The 22,354-nt window shown below is 39.0% G+C and overlaps 1 non-coding gene across 1 annotated transcript; it reads left to right on the forward strand.

The window, feature by feature from the left end:
• The first annotated feature begins 363 nt into the window (after positions 1-363).
• Positions 364-436, forward strand: TRNAR-UCU (transfer RNA arginine (anticodon UCU)). The gene has a single exon. It is a non-coding gene; the product is annotated as a tRNA-Arg (tRNA).
• Positions 437-22,354: the final 21,918 nt, after the last annotated feature.

The following is a 22,354-nucleotide window of genomic DNA, read 5'->3' on the forward strand; positions in this document are numbered from 1 at the left end:
TGAAGAGCACAAAAGAACTAAAAACTGTCCCAGAGCAATAATGAGCGGCCCCAACATGTATTAATCAGATCTTATGTGCAACCTATTATGAGATGTACTATATAGAATTAAAATAACAAACAAGAAGCAGCTTCTAAACCAAGGTGTTTGTAATATATTTATATTGGGAGAAACCAACAAAATATGCAGAAATGCTTTGAAAATAATCATTGGATAATATGGAATTTTTCCTTTGTACCAATAAATACAATCCTAAAAATTAAAACTGTATCTTCTCTTGACATTATAAATACCCTCAGTTATTATGATAAAGAACATACCAAAACAGAACTTAGGCTGGTTTAAAAAAGTGATTTAGAAACTTCCCTGATAGTCCAGTGGCCAAGATTCTACACTTCTAGTGCAGGGGGCCCAGGTTCAATCCCTGGTCAGGGAACTAGAGCTCACATTCTGTAACCGAACGATCCTGCATGAACTGAGACCTGGTGCTGTCAAATAAATGAAATAAGTAAAAATAAATTAAAAAGATGAGCTCAGACACTCTTGTTCTTCCCATCTTGGTCTTCAAACACTTGACTGTTATAGTCGAGCAATGTCGATCTGATGTACATTTCAACAGTGGCTGAAGGATTCATTTTAATTAAGTTTAAGGTATATACAGACACATACCCACACATATGTATACACACATACCCTAATACACAAACATGGCTATATTACACATTTACCCATGCTGTCTGTGCTGGGGTGTCCACATTTTATTTTTTGATGTTACTTCTAAGTGTATCTCTGCATTTTTTCTGTATACAGCTTCTAAGTCCTGCATCCTCCTCCATTAGTTTTAATGAGAGCCTTGCTTCTCTTCTATGCCCTTTTCAAATATTCACTGCTTTGTTATCTTAACACGGTCACTGACTCTGGCCTCCTTCAGTGCTGTTCCCCGGCCTAACTGGTCCACCTCTCTCTTCTCTCGGTTAGCTCTGTTTTTCCTCCCGTATCTCTGTTCGCCATTGTCCTTCCTAACCACTGAGGCAGTTGTAAAAAGGTTTCAATTAAAACATTTAATATAATTTTTTCCATTAATTTTACATTTGGGTTTTTCCATGGTGGGCTTACCAGCTTTTAAGTGCAGGGTTTTGATTACATCATCATTTAGACAGTTTGTCATTTATCAATCTGAATACACTCATACACACACATGCACATTGTATTTGATCATTGTGATGGTTTGGCATAATTGGCCATAGAAAAGAAGAGAGGATTTGGAAGGAATATCCTTTTATACCAAAAATATCCCTCCCATGTGGATTCCGTTCAGTTCAGTTCAGTCACTCAGTCATAACTGACTCTTTGCCACCCTATGGACTGCAGCACCGCAGGCCTCCCTGTCCATTACCAACTCCCAGAGTTTACTCAAACTCATGTCCATTGAGTCGGTGATGCCATTCAACCATCTTATCCTCTGTCATCCCCTTCTCCTCCCACCTTCAATCTTTCCCAGCATTAGGGTCTTTTCAAATGAGTCACTTCTTTGCATCAGGTGGCCAAAGTATTGGAGTTGCAGCTTCAGCATCAGTCCTTCCAATGAATATTCAGGACTGATTTCGTTTAGGATGGACTGGTTGGATCTCCTTGCAGTCCAAGGGAGTCGCAAGAGTCTTCTCCAACACCACAGTTCAAAAGCATCAATTCTTTGGTGCTCAGCTTTCTTGATAGTCCAACTCTCACATCCATACATGACTACTGAAAAAAATCATAGTCTTGACTAGATGGATCTTTGTTGGCAAAGTAATATCTCTGCTTTCTAATATGCAGTCTAGCTTGGTCATAACTTTTCTTCCAAGGGGCAAGTTCCTTTTAATTTCATGGCACCAGTCATCATCTTCAGTGTTTTGGAGGCCCCTGCCAAAAAAAGTCTGACACTGTTTCCACTGTTTCCCCATCTATTTCCCATGAAACGATGGTACCAGATGCCACGATCTTCGTTTTCTGAATGTTGAGCTTTAAGCCGACTTTTTCATTCTCCTCTTTCACTTTCATCAAGAGATTCTTTAGTTCCTCTTCACTTTCTGCCATAAGGGTGGTGTCATCTGCATATCTGAGGTTATTGATATTTCTCCCGGCAATCTTGATTCCAGCTTGTGCTTCATCCAGCCCAGTGTTTCTCATGATGTACTCTGCATAGAAGTTAAATAAGCAGGGTAACAATATACAGCCTTGACATACTGCTTTCCCAATTTGGAGCCAGTCTGTTGTTCCATGTCCAGTTCTAACTGTTGCTTCCTGACCTGTATAAGATTTCTCAGGAGGTAGGTCAGGTGGTCTGGTATTCCCATCTCTTTAGGCATTTTCCACAGTTCGTCGTGATCCACACAGTAAAAGGCTTCGGCAGAGTCAATAAAGCAGAAATAGATGTTTTTCTGGAACTCTCTTGCTTTTTCGATGATCCAGCGGATGTTGGATGCAATTTGATCTCTGGTTCTTCTGCCTTTTCTAAATCCAGCTTGAACATCTGGAAGTTAATGGTTCATGTATGGTTGAAGCCTGGCTTGGAGAATTTTGAGCTTTACTTTGCTAGCATGTGAGATGAGCAAAACTGTGTTGCAGTTTGAACATTCTTTGGGGCTGGAATGAAAACTGACATTTTCCAATCATGTGACCACTACTGAGTTTTCCAAATTTGCTGGGATATTGAGTGCAATGCTTTGATAGCATCATCTTTTAGGATTTGAAATAGCTCAACTGGAATTCCATCACCTCCAGTAGCTTTGTTCATAGTGATGCTTTCTAAGGCTCACTTGACTTCACATTCCAGGATGTCTGGCTCTAGCTGAGTGATCATACCATGTGAATATCTGGGTCATGAAGATCTTTTTTGTATAGTTCTTCTGTGTATTCTTGCCACCTCTTCTTACTATCTTCTGCTTCTGTGAGGTCCATACCATTTCTGTCCTTCACCGAGCCCATCTTTGCAAGAAATGTTCCCTTGGTATCTCTAATTTTCTTGAGGAGATCTCTAGTCTTTCCCATTCTATTCCTTTGCAGTGATTACTTATGAAGGCTTTCTTATCTCTCCTTGCTATTCTTTGAACTCTGCATTCAAATGGGTATATCTCTCCTTTTCTCCTTTGCTTTTAGCATTTCTTCTTTTCACAGCTATTTGTAAGGCCATCTCAGACCCATTTTGCTTTTTTTGCATTTCTTTTTCTTGGGGATATTCTTGATCCCTCTCTCCTGTATAAACCTCTGGCCCTAGTTCATCAGGCACTCTTTCTATTAGATCTAATCCCTTGAATCTATTTCTCACTTCCACTCTATAATTGTAAGGGATTTGATTTAGTTCATACCTGAATGGTCTAGCGGTTTTCCCTACATTCTTCAATTTCAGTCTGAATTTGGCAATAAAGAGTTCACAATCTGAGCCACAGTCAACTCCCAGTCTTGTTTTTGCTGACTGTATAGAGCTTCTCCATCTTTGGCTGCAAAGAATATAATCAATTTGATTTCAGTATTGACCATCTGCTGATGTCCATATGTAGAGTCTTCTCTTGTGTTGTTGGAAGAGGGTATTGCTATGACCAGTGCATTCTCTTGGCAAAACTCTATTAGCCTTTGCCCTGTTTCATTCTGTACTCCAAGGCCAAATTTGCCTGTTACTCCAGGTGTTTCTTGACTTTCTACTTTTGCATTCCAGTACCCTACAATGAAAAGGACATTTTTGGGGGTGTTAGTTCTAGAAGGTCTTGTAGGTCTTCATAGGACTGTTCAGCTTCAGCTTCTTCAGCATTACTGGTCAGGGCATAGTCTTGGTTTACTGTTACATTGAATGGGTTGCCTTGGTAACAGAGATCATTTTGTCATTTTTGAGACTGCATCCAAGTACTGCATTTCAGACTCTTCTGTTGACCATGATGGCTACTCCATTTTTTCTAATGAATTCTTGCCCACAGTAGTAGATATAAAGGTCACCTTAGTTAAATTGACCCATTCCAGTCCGTTTAAGTTGGCTGATTCCTAAAATGCCGACATTCACTCTTGCCATCTCTTGTTTGACCACATTCAACTTGCCTTGATTCATGGACCTAGCATCCCTGGTTCCTATGCATTATTGTTCTCTACAGCATTGGACTTTGCTTTCATCACCAGTCATGTCTACAGCTGGTTGTTGTTTTTGCTTTTGCTCGGTCTCTTCATTCTTTCTGGAGTTATTTCTCCCATGTGGAGTAGATTGAACAAATCAAAATGGTCAGCACCAGCAGGAAGCTACACATCATGTATCAAAGGTAACTCCATCTGGGAAAATCATTGAGATACTATGTACTTTTGTTAGAATTTCAAGATAAGAAATAGTGTGGAAGCCTGGCTCTTCTTTCTTGTCTGTGCCTTTGTCTAACCGCAGGATATGCAGAAGTACGCTTGGCATTAAGAGGAAGTTTTCTTTGTTGCTTTTGTATGCTGTTGTGGTTTTTGTAATGGGCGGGTTAGTTATATTTCAGAAACATAGCTCTAGGTGGTGAGTCAGGAGGAAAGTTCTGTGTGGGAGAGTGAGCTTAACTAGAATGCTGTGAGCAAGCGCACTGTAACATTCACAGCAGTAGAGTGGTCCGGACATGTCTGCCAGCGGCTGCTGTGTTGTGCTTCAAACTGAAGTGATGAGGAAACTGACACTGATAAGTGATTACAAAACTAAGCACCAGAGATGGACATCATTTCCCTTCTACCCAACTACCATGTTGCTCCCAGTTTTTCTCTTGCTGAAGAGTCCTCCTCACACAGGGAAGGCAAGCACTAAGTGCTTACATTTCAGGCTTTGCTTGCAGCCCAGATACAGGCATGTTATAATCCAGTGCAGGTGAAGGGCTGTTACTGGACCTTCTGGGAAGAATTTTTCCCTGAGGAAAGAGATGCAAAAATAAATGTCCCCAAATAAATGCCTTTCTGTGTTGGGCATTGCCATATAAGGCATGCTACTGGAAGCTACTGTAGCCAAGAGAATCACAGAGAACTTGCCTGAATCTTTGATGCCAGTGAGCATGTGTGTCAACCCAGCGGGATCCCTCCCCTAGATCTCTCTGTATGTATTGAAAAATAAACCACTTGCATTGAAATCACTTTTCTGACAGTCATATACATCCTAACTGAACAACACTCTGCTGGACAATTGTAATATGATCTCTTCTGATGTTTACAATCATCCTACCAGATAAGCTTTTATTTTGGGGGGCTCCAAACTCACTGCAGATGGTGACTGCAGCCATGAATTAAAAGATGCTTGATCCTTGGAAGAAAAGTTATGATCGACCTAGACTGAATATTTAAAAGCAGAGACATGATTTTGCCAACAAAGATCCATCTTGTCAAAGCTATCGCTTTTCTGGTAGTCATGTATGGATGTGAGAGTTGGACTATCAAGAAAGCTGAGCACCAAAGAATTGATGCTTTTGAACTGTGGTGTTGGAGAAGACTCTTGAGATTCTCTTGGACTGCAAGGAGATCCAACCAGTCCATCCTAAACGAAATCAGTCCTGAATATTCATTGGAAGGACTGATGCTAAAGCTGCAACTCCAATACTTTGGCCACCTGATGCAAAGAAGTGACTCATTTGAAAAGACCCTGATGCTGGGAAAGATTGAAGGTGGGAGGAGAAGGGGATGACAGAGGATAAGATGGTTGGATAGCATCACTGACTCAATGGACATGAGTTTGAGTAAACTCTGGGAGTTGGTAATGGACAGGGAGGCCTGGGGTGCTGCAGTCCATGGGGTTGCAAAGAGTCGGACACGACTGAGCAACTGAACTAAACCAGGTAAGTATTATCTCCCCACTTGAGAGATAAGAAAACTGAAGCTTAGAATGATGTGAAGCCTTGTCCAGTGCCCCATGAATACAGAAGCCAGGGTTTGAATCCATATGCCCACGATTGGAGTACCAGCACATCGCTAATTCTCACTTGATTTCGGCCATTCTGGCCCATCTCACTGCCTCTGTGTAACTGCAAATATTTACCGATGGAGTCAGTATTTGAACCTGGCAGGGAGGGTGTAGGCAGGTGCATCTTTGTTCTGCGATCACAGCAGGCATTATTATATAAGAATTAAGACGAGCACAAAAGACAATTCTATTTGTTGCATGATATTTTAAAACAATAATTTCAGATGTTTCTTTTTCATATAAAAGGGCTGGAGCATGCATATCCTCAGTTATAATTAGATATTGAGTCAGAAATAGAAACTTAGCTTTGCAGATATTTTTGGAAGCTGCATGACTTTTTGACTTTCTATTTTTCATCTTCCCCAAAGCACTCTCCCCTGGTCCTTGAGCCTCTAGTTTCTCACAAGTCCAATGACTTAACTAGAAGGATTTGGAAATCAGCCTCTAGCAAATAAATGTATTCCAGTCCTCCCATATGCTGCTGCTGCTGCTGGTAAGTCGTTTCAGTCGTGTCCAACTCTGTGCGACCCCATAGACAGCAGCCCACCAGGCTCCCCAGTCCCTGAGACTCTCCAGGTGAGAACACTGGAGTGGGTTGCCATTTCCTTCTCCAATGCATGAAAGTGAAAAGGGAAAGTGAAGTCACTCAGTTGTGTCTGACCCTCAGCGACCCCATGGACTGCAGCCTACCAGGCTCCTCCGTCCATGGGATTTTCCAGGCAAGAGTACTGGAGTGGGTTCCTCCCATATGAAAACCCACAAAATCCCTGTAAAATGGAAGAGGCAGGGATTAAGAACACAAGTCAGAGCATATTCTATTTTTTTCCCTTAAATACTGCTTGACTTTTTAAAAAATATAAATTTATTTATTTTAATTGGACGTTAATTACTTTACAATATTGTACTGGTTTTACCACACATCAACATGAATCCGCCACAGGTATATATGTGTTCCCCATCCTGAACCCCTTCCCTCCTCCCTCCCCATCCCATCCGTGTGGGTCATCCCAGTGCACCAGCCCCAAGCATCCTGTATCCTGCATTGAACCTGGACTGGTGATTCGTTTCATATATGAAACATACATGTTTCAATGCCATTCTCCCAAATCATCCCACCCTAGCCCTTTCCCACAGAGTCCAAAAGACTGTTCTATACATCTGTGTCTCTTTTGCTGTCTCGCATACAGGATTATCGTTACCATCTTTCTAAATTCCATATATATGTGTTAGTATACTGTATTGATGTTTTTTCTTTCTGGCTCACTTCACTCTGTATAATAGGCTCCAGTTTCATCCACCTCACTAGAACTGATTCAAATGTATTCTTTTTAATGGCTGAGTAATACTCCATTGTGTATATGTACCACAGCTTTCTTATCCATTCATCTGCTTATGGATATCTAGGTTGCTTCCATGTCCTGCTATTATAAACAATGCTGCAATGAACATTGGGGTACATGTGTCTCTTTCAATTCTGGTTTCCTTGGTGTACATGCCCTGTAGTGGGATTGCTGGGTCATAAGGCAGTTCTAGTTCCAGTTTTTAAAGGAATCTCCACACTGTTCTCCATAGTGGCTGTACTAGTTTGCATTCCCACCAACAGTGTAAGAGGGTTCCCTTTTCTCCACACCCTCTCCAGCATTTATTGCTTGTAGACTTTTGGATCGCAGCCATTCTGACTGGTGTGAAATGGTACATCATTGTGGTTTTGATTTGCATTTCTCTGATGAGTGATGTTGAGCATCTTTTCATGTGTTTGTTAGCCATCTGTATGTCTTCTTTGGAGAAATGTCTATTTAGTTCTTTGGCCCATTTTTTGATTGGGTTGTTGATTTTTCTGGCATTGAGCTGCAGGAGTTGCTTATATATTTTTGAGATTAGTTGTTTGTCAGTTGCTTCATTTGCTATTATTTTCTCCCATTCAGAAGGCTGTCTTTTCACCTTGCTTATAGTTTCCTTTGTTGTGCAGAAGCTTTTAAGTTTAATTAGGTCCCATTTGTTTATTTTTGTTTTTATTTCCAGTATTTTGAGAGGTGGGTCATAGAGGATCCTGCTGTGATGTATGTTGGAGAGTGTTTTGCCTATGTTCTCCTCTAGGATTTTATAGTTTCTGGTCTTACGTTTAGATCTTTAATCCATTTTGAGTTTATTTTTGTGTATGGTGTTATAAAGTGTTGACTTTTAAAAGGCATTTAGTTTGACAGTTTCTGTGTAATTGAGCAGGTGAAACCTGATTATTTGTGTGTTTATTGGTGGGCCCTTTTCCAGATATAATTTTGATAGATGCAACATTTTCTTGCTGGTTTCACCTTCTCTTTGCTCTCGCAGTTGAGAGAGCATGGTCTGAATCCTTGGCCTCTCTTTCTTGCTCCAGCCTATCTTTCCTGCAGAGGATTCTTCCTTTGACAGTTTTTGTTCCTAAACTTTATCTCTAATGCTTCCTTGGTAGATGATATCAAACTAATATACGACTGGCATTTCAAAGTTAAATTTTTATATCACACACAGTGGGAAGTACTACATTTGCAAAGCCTTAACCCAGAAGAGTAGCTTCCTTTCATGGGAGACTTCAGCCAGACTCAGAAGATTCCTCTAAAGGAGGCAGAATGATGCCATGTTGGCAGATGCCTCTTGCACCAACCAGCCGTGGAGGGTGGCAGGTAATCTGGGAGCCTTAAACATGAAACTAGAAGGCAAACAGGAAAATTTATTGCAGCAGTGTATTCTTCAATTGGAAATGGAGCCTTTGGAAAACAGCCTTTATAATAATGTGAGAAAGGCTAGGCAAGCTACTGTTACTTTTCTGAATTCATAGCAACACTAAAAGCAATGAGGGTAGAAAAAATAAACTCTTCTCTTTTTCTGACCCAAGCCATCATCATCCATTAACTGAAATTATTGAGATAATTAGTGAGTCTCTGGCCTCTACTCTCACCAGTACACACCTCCCCTTCTCCGTGGAGTCTCAAAATAGCAGCCTGAGTTATCCCTTTCTAAAGCCGAGTAAATCAGGATGTGCCTCTGATCCAATACCTTTCCTGCTCACTCATGAAAAAAGCCAGCATTCTGACAGTGGCTTCACAGCCGTCCTTTGCTTTCACCAGATTCCTGTTTTGCCCTCAATGAATGGTCCCACATGCCACCCCAGCCATACTGACTTCCTTCTGTGTGCAGCAAACCACCAGGCACACTCCATTCCTCAGGCCCTGAGTTACTGCCTTCACTCAAATGCTGTCTTCTCATAAAATCTTCTTGTAATCACTGTGTTTAGAATTTCAAACTCTCCATTGGCTGGACCCTCTTCCCCAGCAGTCTGTGCCCTTCCCTGCTTCATTTCTCCCCTAATACTGCATAATGAATATAACATACATCTTACTTATCTGCTTGGATGTTGTGTTTGTTATTTGCTGACTTCCTGTTGTATTGCCCACCCCCTGGCTAGACTGGAAACTCTGTGGGGATAAGAACATTTATCCTTGTTTCTTTGTTTTCTAATGCTCCATCTACAGGGTGTCATATACTATTAGACATTTGGTAACTATAAAATAATCTTCCACCTCCTCCTCAGTCAGGGCTTGCAGTTGCAAAACTGCAATATTACCTGGTCCTAATAATTTAAGAAATAATTACTGAAATGAGATTGGAATATTAAAACACCAGACTCAGTTGCTGATTAGGAATCTGAGAAGACTCGGCAGCAGAGCACGCAGTCAGGAAACTAGACAGTACTGACCCTATGGTGTCTTTACTCCGTCCCCACCCTCATGAGTGACCTCTGCCCCATATCTTTGTATACTTCATCTCTTTTGGGGTGCCAATCAGCAGCTGGAGCCCCCTACGTCCTGTGCCAATAATCTAGTTGTCACATGCCGGGAAGGTATTAATTAACCCCTATTAGCTGCCATGTTAGAAGCCTGGGTTCTGCCTCTCACCAAAATTTATACAATAAGGGATTCCCTGGGATAAAAAACAGATCTGGATCACAGGCAGCCAACTAAGAAAACCCACTGAAAAGCCCAGTTCCAATCCACAAATGCTAATGGAAGTTGAGTTTCACTTGATGAGTTTTATTTTTCTCTATTATTTTCTAAATTTTCCCAGTGATATGAATTGGCATATTCATTTATTTAATAACATTAGTTAGAAAAATGAACATTAAGCTATAAAAGGTAATAAAAATGTCAACCAGATCTCAAGTTTTCTCTTGAGGCCATCTGTAATTTGTGGCCTATCAGTACATGTATTATGGAATGAGAAACAAGTGAATAGAGAGGTCTTCAGTGACCTCTGATTTCTTCAGAGTAAACTTCATCTGGAGCCTAACAGAGCATCTTTTGTGTTCCAGTAAATTTACATAATAAACTTCTATTGAGAACAGCCTCAATGGAAAGCAGATGCTCATTTCTGACTGAATCATTAATCATTCTATTCTGCATAGGAGAATAGTCACGAATTACATTGGTCTAGAGTCCAAATGTACTACACAAGTATTTTGTTTGGTGTGAGCTTGTTCTAAAGTCAGATGCAACAATCTCTCCTATCCTGCACAGTTCAGTTCAGTCACTCAGTCGTGTCCAATTCTTTGTGACCCCATGGACTGCAGCACACCAGGCTTCCCTGTGCATCAACCACTCCTGGAACTTGCTCAAACTCATGTCCATCTAGTCAGTGATGCCATCCAACAATCTCATCTTCTGTCATCCCCTTCTCCTGCCTTCAATGTTCCCCAGAATCAGGGTCTTTTCCAATGAGCAGTTCTTTGCATCAGGTGGCCAAAGTATTGGAGCTTCAACTTCAGCATCAGTCTTTCCAATGAATATTCAGGACTGAATTCCTTTAGGACTGACTGCTTTGATATCCTTGCTGTTGGACGGAACTCTCAAGAGTCTTCTCCCACACCACAGTTCAAAAGCATCAATTCTTCAGCATTCAGCTTTCTTTATGGTCCAACTCTCACATCCATACATGACTACTGGAAAAAACCACAGCTTTGACTATATGGATCTTTGTTACAAAGAAATGTCTCTGCTTTTTAATATGCTAGCTAGGTTGATCATAATTTTTCTTCCAGGGAGCAAGTGTCTTTTAATTTCGTGGCTGCAGTCACCATCTGCCATGATTTTGGAGCCCAAGAAAATAAAGTTTGTCACTGTTTCCATTGTTTCCCCCTCTATTTGACATGAACTGATGGGACCAAATGCCATGATCTTAGTTTTGTGAATGTTGAATTTTAAGCCGACTCTTTCACTCTCCTTTTTCATTTTCCTCAAGAGGCTCTTTGATTTCTCTTTGCTTTCTGCTGTAAGGGTGGTGTCATCTGCATTTCTGAGGTAATTGATATTTCTCCTAGCAATCTTGATTCCCGCTTGTGATTCATCCAGCCCAGCGTTTCTCATGATGTACTCTGCACAAAGGTTAGATAAGTAGAGTGACAATATACAGCCTTGACATATTCTTTTCCCAATTTAGAACCAGACTGTTGTTCCATGTACAGTTCTAACTTTTGCTTCTTGACCTGCATACAGATTTCTCAGGAGGCAGATAAGGTGGTCTGTTTTTCCCATCTCTTTAGGCATTTTCCACAGTTTGCTGTGATCCACACAGTCAAAGGCTTTGGCATAGTCAATGAAGCAGAGGTAGATTTTTTTCTGGAACTCTCTTGCTTTTTCAATAATCCAACAGATGTTGGCAGTTTGATCTCTGGCTCCTCTGCCTTTTCTAAACCCAGCTTGAACATCTGGAAGTTCTCAGTTCATGTACTGTTGAAGCCTCACTTGGAGAATTTTGAGCATTACTTTGCTGGTGTGTGAGATGAGTGCCATTTGAACATTCTTTGGCATTGCCTTTCTTTGGGATTGGAAGGAAAACTGACCTTTTTCCAATCGTGTGGCCACTGCTGAGTTTTCCAAATTTGCTGACATATTGAGTGCAGCACTTTCACAGTATCATCTTTTAGGGTTTTAAATAGCTCAACTGGAATTCCATCACCTCCACTAGCTTTGTTTGTAGTGATGATTCCTAAGGCCACTTGACTTTGCATTCTAGAATGTCTGGCTCTAGGTGAGTGATCATATCGTAGTGGTTATCATCTAGGTCATTAAGATCTTTTTTGTACAGTTCTTCTGTGTATTCTTGCCACCTCTTCTTAATATCTTCTGCCTCTGTTAGTCCATACTGTTTCTGTCCTTTATTGCACCTGTCTTTGCATGAAATGTTCTCTTGGACTCTCTAATTTTCTTGATGAGATCTCTAGTCTTTCCCATTCTATTATTTTCCTGTATTTCTTTGCGTTGATCACTGAGTAAGGCTTTCCTCTCTCTCCTTTCTATTTTTTGGAACTCTGCATTCAGATGGGTATATCCTTCCTTTTCTCCTTTGCCTTTCACTTCCCTTCTCTTCTCAGTTATTTGTGAGGCTTCCTCAGACAACAATTTTGCCTTTTTGCATTTCTTTTTCTGAGGATGGTTTTGATAATAACCTCCTGTACAGTGTTGTAAACCTCCATCTATAGTTTTTCAGGCACTCTGTCTATCAGATCTAATCCTTGAATCTATTTATCACTTCTATTGCGATAAATGGGTTTGATTTAGGTCATACCTGAGTGGTCTAGTGGTTTCCCTACTTTCTTCAATTTAAGCCTGAATTTGGCAATAAGGAGTTCATGATCTGAGCCACAGTCAGCTCCAGGTCTTGTTTTTGCTGAGCTTCTTCATATTTGGCTGCAAAGAATATAATTAATCTGATTTTAGTATTGACCTTCCTCTGACTTCCATTTATAGAGTCATCTCTTGTGTTGTTGGAAGAGGAAGTTTGCTACCACTGGTGCATTCTCTTGGCAAAAGTCTGTTAGCCTTTGCCCTACTTCATTTTTTACTCCAAGGCTAAATTTGCCTGTTAGCCTAGGTTATCTCTTGACCTCCTCCTTTTGCATTCCAGTTGCCTATGATGAAAAGGACATTTTCTTTTGCTGTTAGTTCTAGAAGGTCTTGTAATTCTTCACAGAGCCATTCAACTTCAGCTTCTTTGGCATCAGTGATTAGGGTATAGACTTGGATAACTGTGATATTTGAATGGTTTGCCTTGTAAATGAACATATCATTCTGTCATTTTTGAGATTGCATCCAAGTACTGCATTTCACACTCTTTTGTTGACCGTGAAGGCTACTCCACTTCTTCTAAGGGATTCTTGCCCACAGTAATAGATGTAATGGTCATCTGAATTAAATTCTCCCATTCTGGTCCATTTAGTTCATCCTGCACACACCTTTGTAAGTGACTCTTTTCCCGTTCTCCTCCTACTTGCTTTGAAACTGAGATGGCCCTGTGACTTGCCTTGGCTAATAAAATGCTGTCAAAGGGACATGAGTGACTTCTGAGCCTAGTCCTTACTATATAGTGCAGCTCTTGAGTCTGACATCTTGCAAGCCATCTACCACATAAAGATGTCTGGGTTATTCTGTGCAGGAAACAACATGGAGAAAAATGTCCTACAGAATGACAGGCCAATGGAAAAAGTGCAAGGCTCTTCAGAAAACAGCCCGCATTCACTGCTACACGTTGTGGCAGAGGCCATCTTGGATGTTCTCACCTTGGCTGACCCACCAGTGAAATTCAGTCATATGAGTGACTCGTCTAATATGATGAAAAGCAGGATAATCACCCAACTGTGCTCAGCCAACATGGACAAGCAAGAAAGATAACTCATGTTGTTGCTTTAAGCCATTAAATTTTGGGGTGGTTTTTTATATAGCAATGGATTGCTAAAATACTTAGGTTATAAAGTTTCTCAAAAGTATTTTAAAAACTTGATTAGGTGGGGGCACTGTTACAATTTTCTCTTTTTTTCAGATTTTATTTTATTTATTTATTTTTTGCTTTACAATATTGTATTGGTTTTGCCATACATCAACATGAATCTGCCACGGGTGTACATGAGTTCCCAATCTTGAACCCTCCCTCCCACCTCCCTCCCCATACCAGCTCTCTGGGTCATCCCAGTGCACCAGCCCCAAGCATCCTGTATCCTGCACTGAACCTAGACTGGCGATTCATTTCTTATATGATATTATACATGTTACAATGTCATTCTCCCAAATCATCTGACAATATAAAATTGTCCCCCCAACCCCTTTGAATTTTATGAGAAATGCTGAAGATCATTCTTTGCTGGGCCACACTGTCTAGTAAAAATCCAAAAAGAGTGGAAAACAGTTGAATTTTAAAAAACTGACCAAATCTTATGTGTGCATGAAGTGTATAGAACCCATGTCTACTCACCTCTCACAGTCCTGTCTATCTCTGGTTTGTCCTACTACTGATTATATGAACTTGAAACCTCACTCAACAATCAACCTCTAACTTTCTGGGCATCTTCCAAATAAACTAGGGGTTGAACTACCCAGCTATGTACTTGTGCTCACAAATACTATTCTCCAGATGCTTTTTTCCTCCTCCTGTGGTATTGTTTCCTGTAGCAGTGTCTGTTGCTAAGGCAGCCTCCGCCCCACTGAAAATGCTTCAAAGCTGCCAAGAACTCTAAACACTTCTGTGAAGCTGTTTGCTCCTCTGCTGAAGTCACTGACACCATCTGGATTTTGATTACCATACAATATAATAAATTATTTTCTGGCCCATCCTGCTGCTTTAGCCAGTGTCCTTCCCAAACTCTTATCGTTCCTTGACTGAGAATATATATTCTTCCTACATTTCCTTGAAAAGATAGATAGGTTACAAATCAGTGCTGCCTTGATTTCCATTGTCCTGCAAAGGTTTTAGTGAAACTTTACATGTGTTCTTTCTCTTCATGTGGCATGGGACATCAATCAGTCTAGGTCAGTTAATGATCTGAACAAAGGATACTGAGCTGATCAACTTTCCCTTCTGAGACAGACTTTGAGGCTGTTTGTCTTGACTCTGTCTTCCTTATAGATGAGTTATTTCCCTAGAGATTTTCTGGATCCACGTGTCCTCCAGAGATGCCCGCTGTTTATAAGTTGAAAGCTCAAGACCAATGAGATTCACATTGTAAATATATTGAAAGACTAACATTACCTACATTTCCAACAGTTATTAACAGTTACTCATATTAAAATGGTAGAGAAGGGACTTCATTAGTGGTCTATTGGTTAAGACTCCACACTTTCACTGCAGGGAGCATGAATTTGATCTAAGATCCCACATGCCACATAATGTGGCCAAAAAAGAGAAAAAGTGGTAGAGAATGCCAGAAACCTCTTGGACGCTATTACTTGATTTTCTAAAGCAAGATTAGACTTCGTGTTACTGTGTTCTCCAGTTGTGTGTTGCAATCATGGCTATTGATAGAGGTTCCTGGCAACAGTTTCTGGCAGCTGGTTTGATTATAGTGATTCCAAATATTTATTTGTATGATAATTACTTCTTAACAACTGATACCAATGACAGTGGGGATTATGGAAAACAGCACATCCTCACCACTTCTTTGACATAAGGGTAGAATCGTATAGAAGCTGCTTATAAAGGAAGTTGCTGAGAGATGCCCACGTGTCTGTAGGGCTTGGGTATGTATATCTCTCCTCCCTATTGTCTACTTGTAGGTCCTTCAGCATCTGGATAGAAATTTAGAACACTTTCTCTCATCTGGAAAGATAGTTTAGAGCTGGGGCCTCTGGCCTTCTATTGGAAACTACACTGCCTTACGTTTTCTTCAGTGAATTTATAAAAGTTCTCTCCAGTGTAGTAGAAAGATAAATCTAAGTATGAGTCCACATGATGTTAGTACACAAATGAGACTTAATTTTCGTTAGGAACTGTCAGTCCTAGAGCACAGATGCAACAGTGATATAGGAGCAAACATCTTTGAAATGAATTTTGGCTCATGTGCCTTAACGATCTTGATATCAACCACCAAACAAATTGGATTCACATCTACTATGTACCAGTTCTGGGACAGGCAATTTGTAAAACAGAAATATGGTGTATGGGTTCCTACCCTAAAATCACTAACAATTTATTGGAAGGAAAAAAGCCAAGATATTATGATGGCTGCTGCTGCTGCTGCTAAGTAGCTTCAGTCGTGTCCGACTCTGTGCAACCCCAGAGACGGCAGCCCACCAAGCTCCCCTGTCCCTGGGATTCTCCAGGCAAGAACACTGGAGTGGGTTGCCATTTCCTTCTCCAATGCATGAAAAGTGAAAGTGAAAAAAGTGAAAGTGAAGTCGCTCAGTCATGTCCGACCTTTTGCAACCGCATGGACTGCAGCCTTCCAGGCTCCTCCGTCCATGGGATTTGCCAGGCAAGAGTACTGGAGTGGGTTGCCATTACCCTTATTATTAGCCATCATAATGGCTAATGGCATCATAATATTAGCCATTATGATGGCTAATAATAAGAAAGTAATTATTTCTACTTTCTTAAGTACTTCTCAATGCCTCAGTTTCCTCATCTGTAAAATGGAATAACGATAGTACCTATGTTATAGCTAGTACTATGTTATAGGGCTTTCCTGGTGGCTCAGATGGTAAAGCATCTGCCTGCAGTACAGGAGATCTGGGCTAGGAAGACCCCCTGGAGAAGGGAAAGGCAACCCATTCCAGTATTCTCACCTGGAGAATTCCATGGACAGATGAGCCATGGGCTACAGTTCATGGAGTTGCAAAGAGTTGGACACAGCTGAGTGACTTTCACTTTTCACTTTTCTTCGTGTTATAATCTATGTAAAGTGCTTAAGGTTATGCCAGACATAAACATTCGTACATGTAAACTCTTATTACTGTTAGATACTTGCATGCCACTGAGGCAGGTGTCAGCTTAGCTGTGTCATTTTGGCTCAGTGTCTATGCCTATAAAAAAAAGCATATTTTTAATGATCACCTGAGGCTCTATTAAAGTTAAAAAAAGAAACAATATGCTAAAACAGTATTATTTATAATCTTTATCATATTAATATTTTGAAAGCTGAAATTGTAAAACCATTTAAGTATTGAGATAACTTCTTTTCAAAAATATTTTCTAGCTGTATTTTTTTATTGAGGTATAATTGACGTGTAATATTATATTTGCTTCAGTTGTCCAACATAGTGACTTAATATTTGTATATATTGCTAAATGATCACAATAAGTCTCGGTTCAGTTCATTTCAGTTGCTCAGTCATGTCTGACTCTTTGCGACCCCATATGCAATAAGTCTAGTTAGTATCCATCACTATACATAATTATAAGATTTTTTCCCTTGTGTTGAGAACTTTTAAGATCTACTCTCTTAGCAACTTTCAAATATACAATAAATAATTATTAACTATAGTTACCATTCTGTACATTATATATTTAAGACTAATTTATTTTGTAACTGGAAGTTTGTACTTTTTGATCCCTTTCATCCTTTTCACATATTTCCCCACCTCTGGCAACCACAGATCTTGGGTTTGTTGTTTTTGTTTTCATTCACATATAAGTGAGTTCATACAGTATTTATCTTTCTATGTCTGACTTATTTTGGTTAGCATAATGCCCTCAAGCTCTGTGTCTGTTGTTATAAGTGGCAGGAATTCTTTGGATTTTTTATAGTTGAATATTATTCCGGTGTGGGTGTGTGGGTGTATGTATATATATACACACATTATAACCTCTGTTGTGTGTGTGTGTGTGCATATATGTTCTAACCATCATTGTGTGTGTGTGCGTGTGTATTGTACGTGTGTGTGTATATATATATACACACACACACACATGTTATAACCTCTGTTGTGTGTGTGTGTATATGTTCTAACCATCATTGTGTGTGGGTGTGTGTGTGTGTGTATATATATATGTATATATATATATACACGTTGTTGTTTGTGTGTACACACACCTTAACTTCTTCATTCATTCATCAATGGACACTGAGGTTGTTTCCATATCTTGCTAGTGTAAATAATGGTGCAGTGACTCTGAGGATATGTATATATATTTTTTAAGTCAGTGATTTTATTTTCATAAAAATGCCCATAAGTATTGCTGGACTGTATAGTGTTTCTATTTTTAATTTTTGAGGAGACTTCATATTATTTTCCATAGTGGCTTTGCCAATTTTCATTTATACCAGCAGTACATAAGTTTCCTTTTCTCCACATTCTCATCAACACTATCTTGTCTTTTTAATAATAGCCATTCTGACAAGTCTGAGGTGTTATCTTATTGTTCTAACTTGTATTTCCCTGACAATCATTGATGTTGGGCATCTTTTCATGTTTCTGTTGGCCATCTTTATGTCTTTGGAAAAATGCAGATCTTCTGCCCATTTTATAATCAGATTTTTTTTTCTATTGAGTTGTATGAGTTCTTTTTATATTCTAGGACATTAACTACTTATCAGATATATGATTTGCAAATATTTTCTCCCATTTGGTAGCTTGCCTCTTCATTTCATTTATGGTTTACTTTGCTGTTCAGAAGTTTTTTAGTTTGATGTAGTTCCACTTGTTTACTTTCTTTTCTGTTGCTATCGTAAGAAAATCATTTTTAAAACTTAAAAACTGAAGGATATGGAACTTTTTTACATTTTAATTTCTTATGTTATCTCTGAATATGAATGTTAGAAATTAAGCTCTAACCTTATCAAGGTCACTGATTGCACTAATAGTTCTATTTGCAAAGTAGTGATTAGTTCCACTAGTTGTTTTCCCTTTTTTGGGTCCTTCATTAAGGCACATATCACCTTTAAACTATTTTGAAGGAACATAAAAAGATCAATTGTGAATTCTGTTCTTAGTTCTCCAAAATGATAGTTTTGGTTTGTTTTATATTTGTGTAGTAAAAGAACATGATGAAGCTATCAGTTTTCAGTTAAATAAACATCTTAAAATCTGACATATCAGAACAGTTATCTTTACCTACTAGCTTATTGGTGGAGGTTGATTAGGAACAAGTTTATCTTCAAGGAAGAGCTGTAAGCTGCACAGTTTGTTAACTCTACACCCTTGAGAATTTTTCAATCCTTGGCGATACCTTTTGTTGATGTTAATCCTGGTTCTGTAAAAAGAATAAGAATTTCCTTCCAATGCCTGTTTTATTATAAATGTGTTGTGCTGAACAAAAGGTCAGTGTTAATAACTGTTTGATAAAAGAGTTTTCATTAATTTTTTCCCTTGGCATTATTTGCTGTTAGAAGATGAATTATCCACATTCCTAGATAACTGAGAACTATGGAGGAATGGGGAGGGAAGGGTGGGTAATATTTATTTAATCCTGTGTTTCAAATATAACAAAAATATGCCTCCATTGTAATGGATCACGGAAGTTTTCAGAAAACAATATGACCAAATCACAGGTTGAATAAACAATACATTCTTGTGAGAACATAGCCACAGGGGATTACAGTCAGGCATTCTAAGTTAAATTGAACAAAAAAAAAAGATTATCTTCAAAGAATTTTTGTACTGGTAAGTTACTGAATCATATTTAATCACATGATTTATTTTTTTTTCATGTACTTGATAAATTTTTTCAATATGTTTTAAAAGAAATATCAAGTTATATGTATAAGTAAAATACTTGAAATTAGATGAACAAATTAAAAACTTCATATACTGTAAAATAACTGCAGATTTTACATAAAGCTCAAAATAATTATTTTTATAAGAAACATCAAGTAAATGCAAATTTTGGCAAAAACAGTGAAAAAGAAAAGTTTGTTTTTTAAATTGGAAAACATTCTTTGTCAAAGGAGCCCTAGGATTGAAGCAGTATGTTGTTGTTACTCAGTTGCTAAGTCATGTCCGACTCTTTGCGACCCCATGAACCTCAGCATGCCTTCCTTGCCTGTCCTTCACTGTCTCCTGGAGTTGCTCAAACTCCTGTCCATCGAGTCAGTAATGCCATCCAACTATCTCATTGCCTGTTGCCCCCTTCTCCTCCTGCCCTCAACCTTTCCCAGCATCAGGGTCTTTCCCAGTGAGTCAACCATTTGCACCAAGTGGCCAAAGTATTGGAACTTCAGCTTCAGTATCAATCCTTCCAATGAATATTCAGGTTGACTGCCCTTAGGATTGGACTGGTTTGATCTCCTTGCTGTCCAAGGGACTCTCAAGTCTTCTCCAACACCACAGTTCAAAAGCATCAGTTCTTCAGCACTCAGCCTTCTTTATGGCCCAACTCTCACATCCATACATGACTGCAGGAAAAACCATAGCTTTGACTATATGGACCTTTGTTGGCAAAGTAATGTCTCTGCTTTTTAATATGCTGTCTAGTTGGTCATAGCTTTTCTTTCAAGGAGCAAGTATCTTTTAATTTTGTGGCTGCAGTCATCATCTGCAGTGATTTTGGAGCCCAAGAAAATAAAGTCTCTCACTGTTTCCACATTTTCCCCCATCTATTTGCCATGAAGTGATGGGACCAGATGACATGATCTTAGTTTTTTGAATGTTGAGTTTTAAGCCAGCTTTTTCACTGTCCTCTTTCACCCTCATCAAGAGGCTCTCTAGTTCCTTGTCACTTTCTGTCATTAGAGTAGTATCATCTGCATTTCTGAAGTTGTTGATATTTCTCCCAGCAATTTTGATTCCACCTTGTGATTCAGCCAGACTGTCATTTCACATGATGTACTCTGCATAGAAGTTAAATGCACAGGGTGACAATATACAGTCTTAATGTACTCCTTTCTCAATTTACACTCTCAGATTTTAGACTTTTGGCTATATAAACAAATGCTTTAAATGGAGTGGGATTTTAATACATTGCTGGTTAAATTCACCCCAAAATATCTATAATCATTAAAACCTAGATGTATGTTTTAAGTGTTGAAACAGTAGTTTTAAATATTCATCTGAAATTTATTATCAGGATGAACTATATTTCATAAAGACATGATGGGCTATAAGAAGACAGGAGAGCTTAAGGTATTTGAGTTTCTAAGCCTCTATTCTCTAATTTTAATTTTTAAAAATTATCTAACACCTTTTTCTTCATCAGTGCTGTGGTCTGCAAACAAAAATAAATCAATGAAACCACATTATATCTATTTAAGTTTGTATATGAATATACCTGTTTTAGAATAGAGTTCATTAGATAAATATATGAAAAATGCATTGAATAAAATAGGGGGAAAGTAATCTAATGATAATAATTTTAAAAATCTTTCTGAAGTACCTGAGATTTAACAGGAACAAATGTAATCACATTTCAAATTCCATCAGAAGCAAAAAATTTAAAAAAAAATAACATTCAGATAAATACATGCTAATCTATGAGAAAATTATGATGATGATTCTTGTTGGTGAATGAAATTTTCCTATAAGATTCTTTAAGGTTGTTTCAAATTGCTGGTTTGTTTCATGACTTTTCTTGCTCAACACACCTGAAATACTTCTCTTACTAGAGTAAAGTTCAGTCCATGTCTGTCTTGAGTGTACATCAATACCCTTTACTTTGTCAAAAAATCAATAGATTCTAATTTGTCAAACCTGAGAGAAGCTATTCTGAAAAACAACCTCTCTGCTATGGTGGAGGTTTCAGCCTATATATAATACAAAAAATAAAACACCTCCAGGCTAACTCAGTGGAAAATTGTGAGACCATCAGCACAGCAGTAGGCAATGTGACTCTAGCAGTTAACGCTTCTAGGAAAACCAGTACCTGATGCACAGGGCCAGTCAAGTGGAGATGATTTACACTTTTAACCATGGTGCTTTGCACTAATCTAATCTCAAGGAAGAGTTTGACTTCCAATTCAATTCCACAAATATTTGTTGAGCAAGAGCATTCAGTATTTGTTGTACAAGAGACCTCAGCACTCTGCCAAATGCCCTGTTTGGGCAAAAATTGGAAATTTGTATTTAACCTTGGACAAAATTTTTAACCAAACTTGGCCTCATTTTCTCCACCTGTAAAATGAAGAGACTGAACTAAATATCTAAGTTTTTATAATTCTAATTTTATGGGATTTGTTTGGACATAATGATGACAAATGAACCTTTGCCTTTAACCAATGCCTTTACCTAAAAGGGCAGAAATAGAAAAGCCACAGATTCCCTTTGGTGGAAGGTACATCTGTCATTAGAAGGAGGGGTGTGCTCAGGGAGTCTTGCAGGGGGCAGTCCTGGAGAATATGGGCTCAGGAGTGAGACTGTCGTGGTTGGGGCTCTGCCACTAACCAATCGTATGTCTTTGGACAGTTCCTCTGCCTCTTGGGGCTTCAATTTCATCCTCTGTAAAATGGAAACAATACGTGTATTTTACCTTCAAGTGTTGTTGTGAAGATTACATGAGTTGATGTATGTAAAACACCTAGAATTGTGGGAAACACATATAGGATTACCTGCTACTCTTCTGGTTAAAGACTCAGGGACAAATGTTAGTAGCCTAGGTTCAGGCTCAAGCCTTCACATGTGCCAGGACATGACTTAGGTATTTTAATCAGCAGTAGCCACCTCACAGCTTTACTTATGAATATATACGTTTTAA

Source organism: Ovis aries, chromosome 3 (genome assembly GCF_016772045.2).
Source record: "Ovis aries strain OAR_USU_Benz2616 breed Rambouillet chromosome 3, ARS-UI_Ramb_v3.0, whole genome shotgun sequence".
NCBI lineage: Eukaryota > Metazoa > Chordata > Mammalia > Artiodactyla > Bovidae > Ovis > Ovis aries.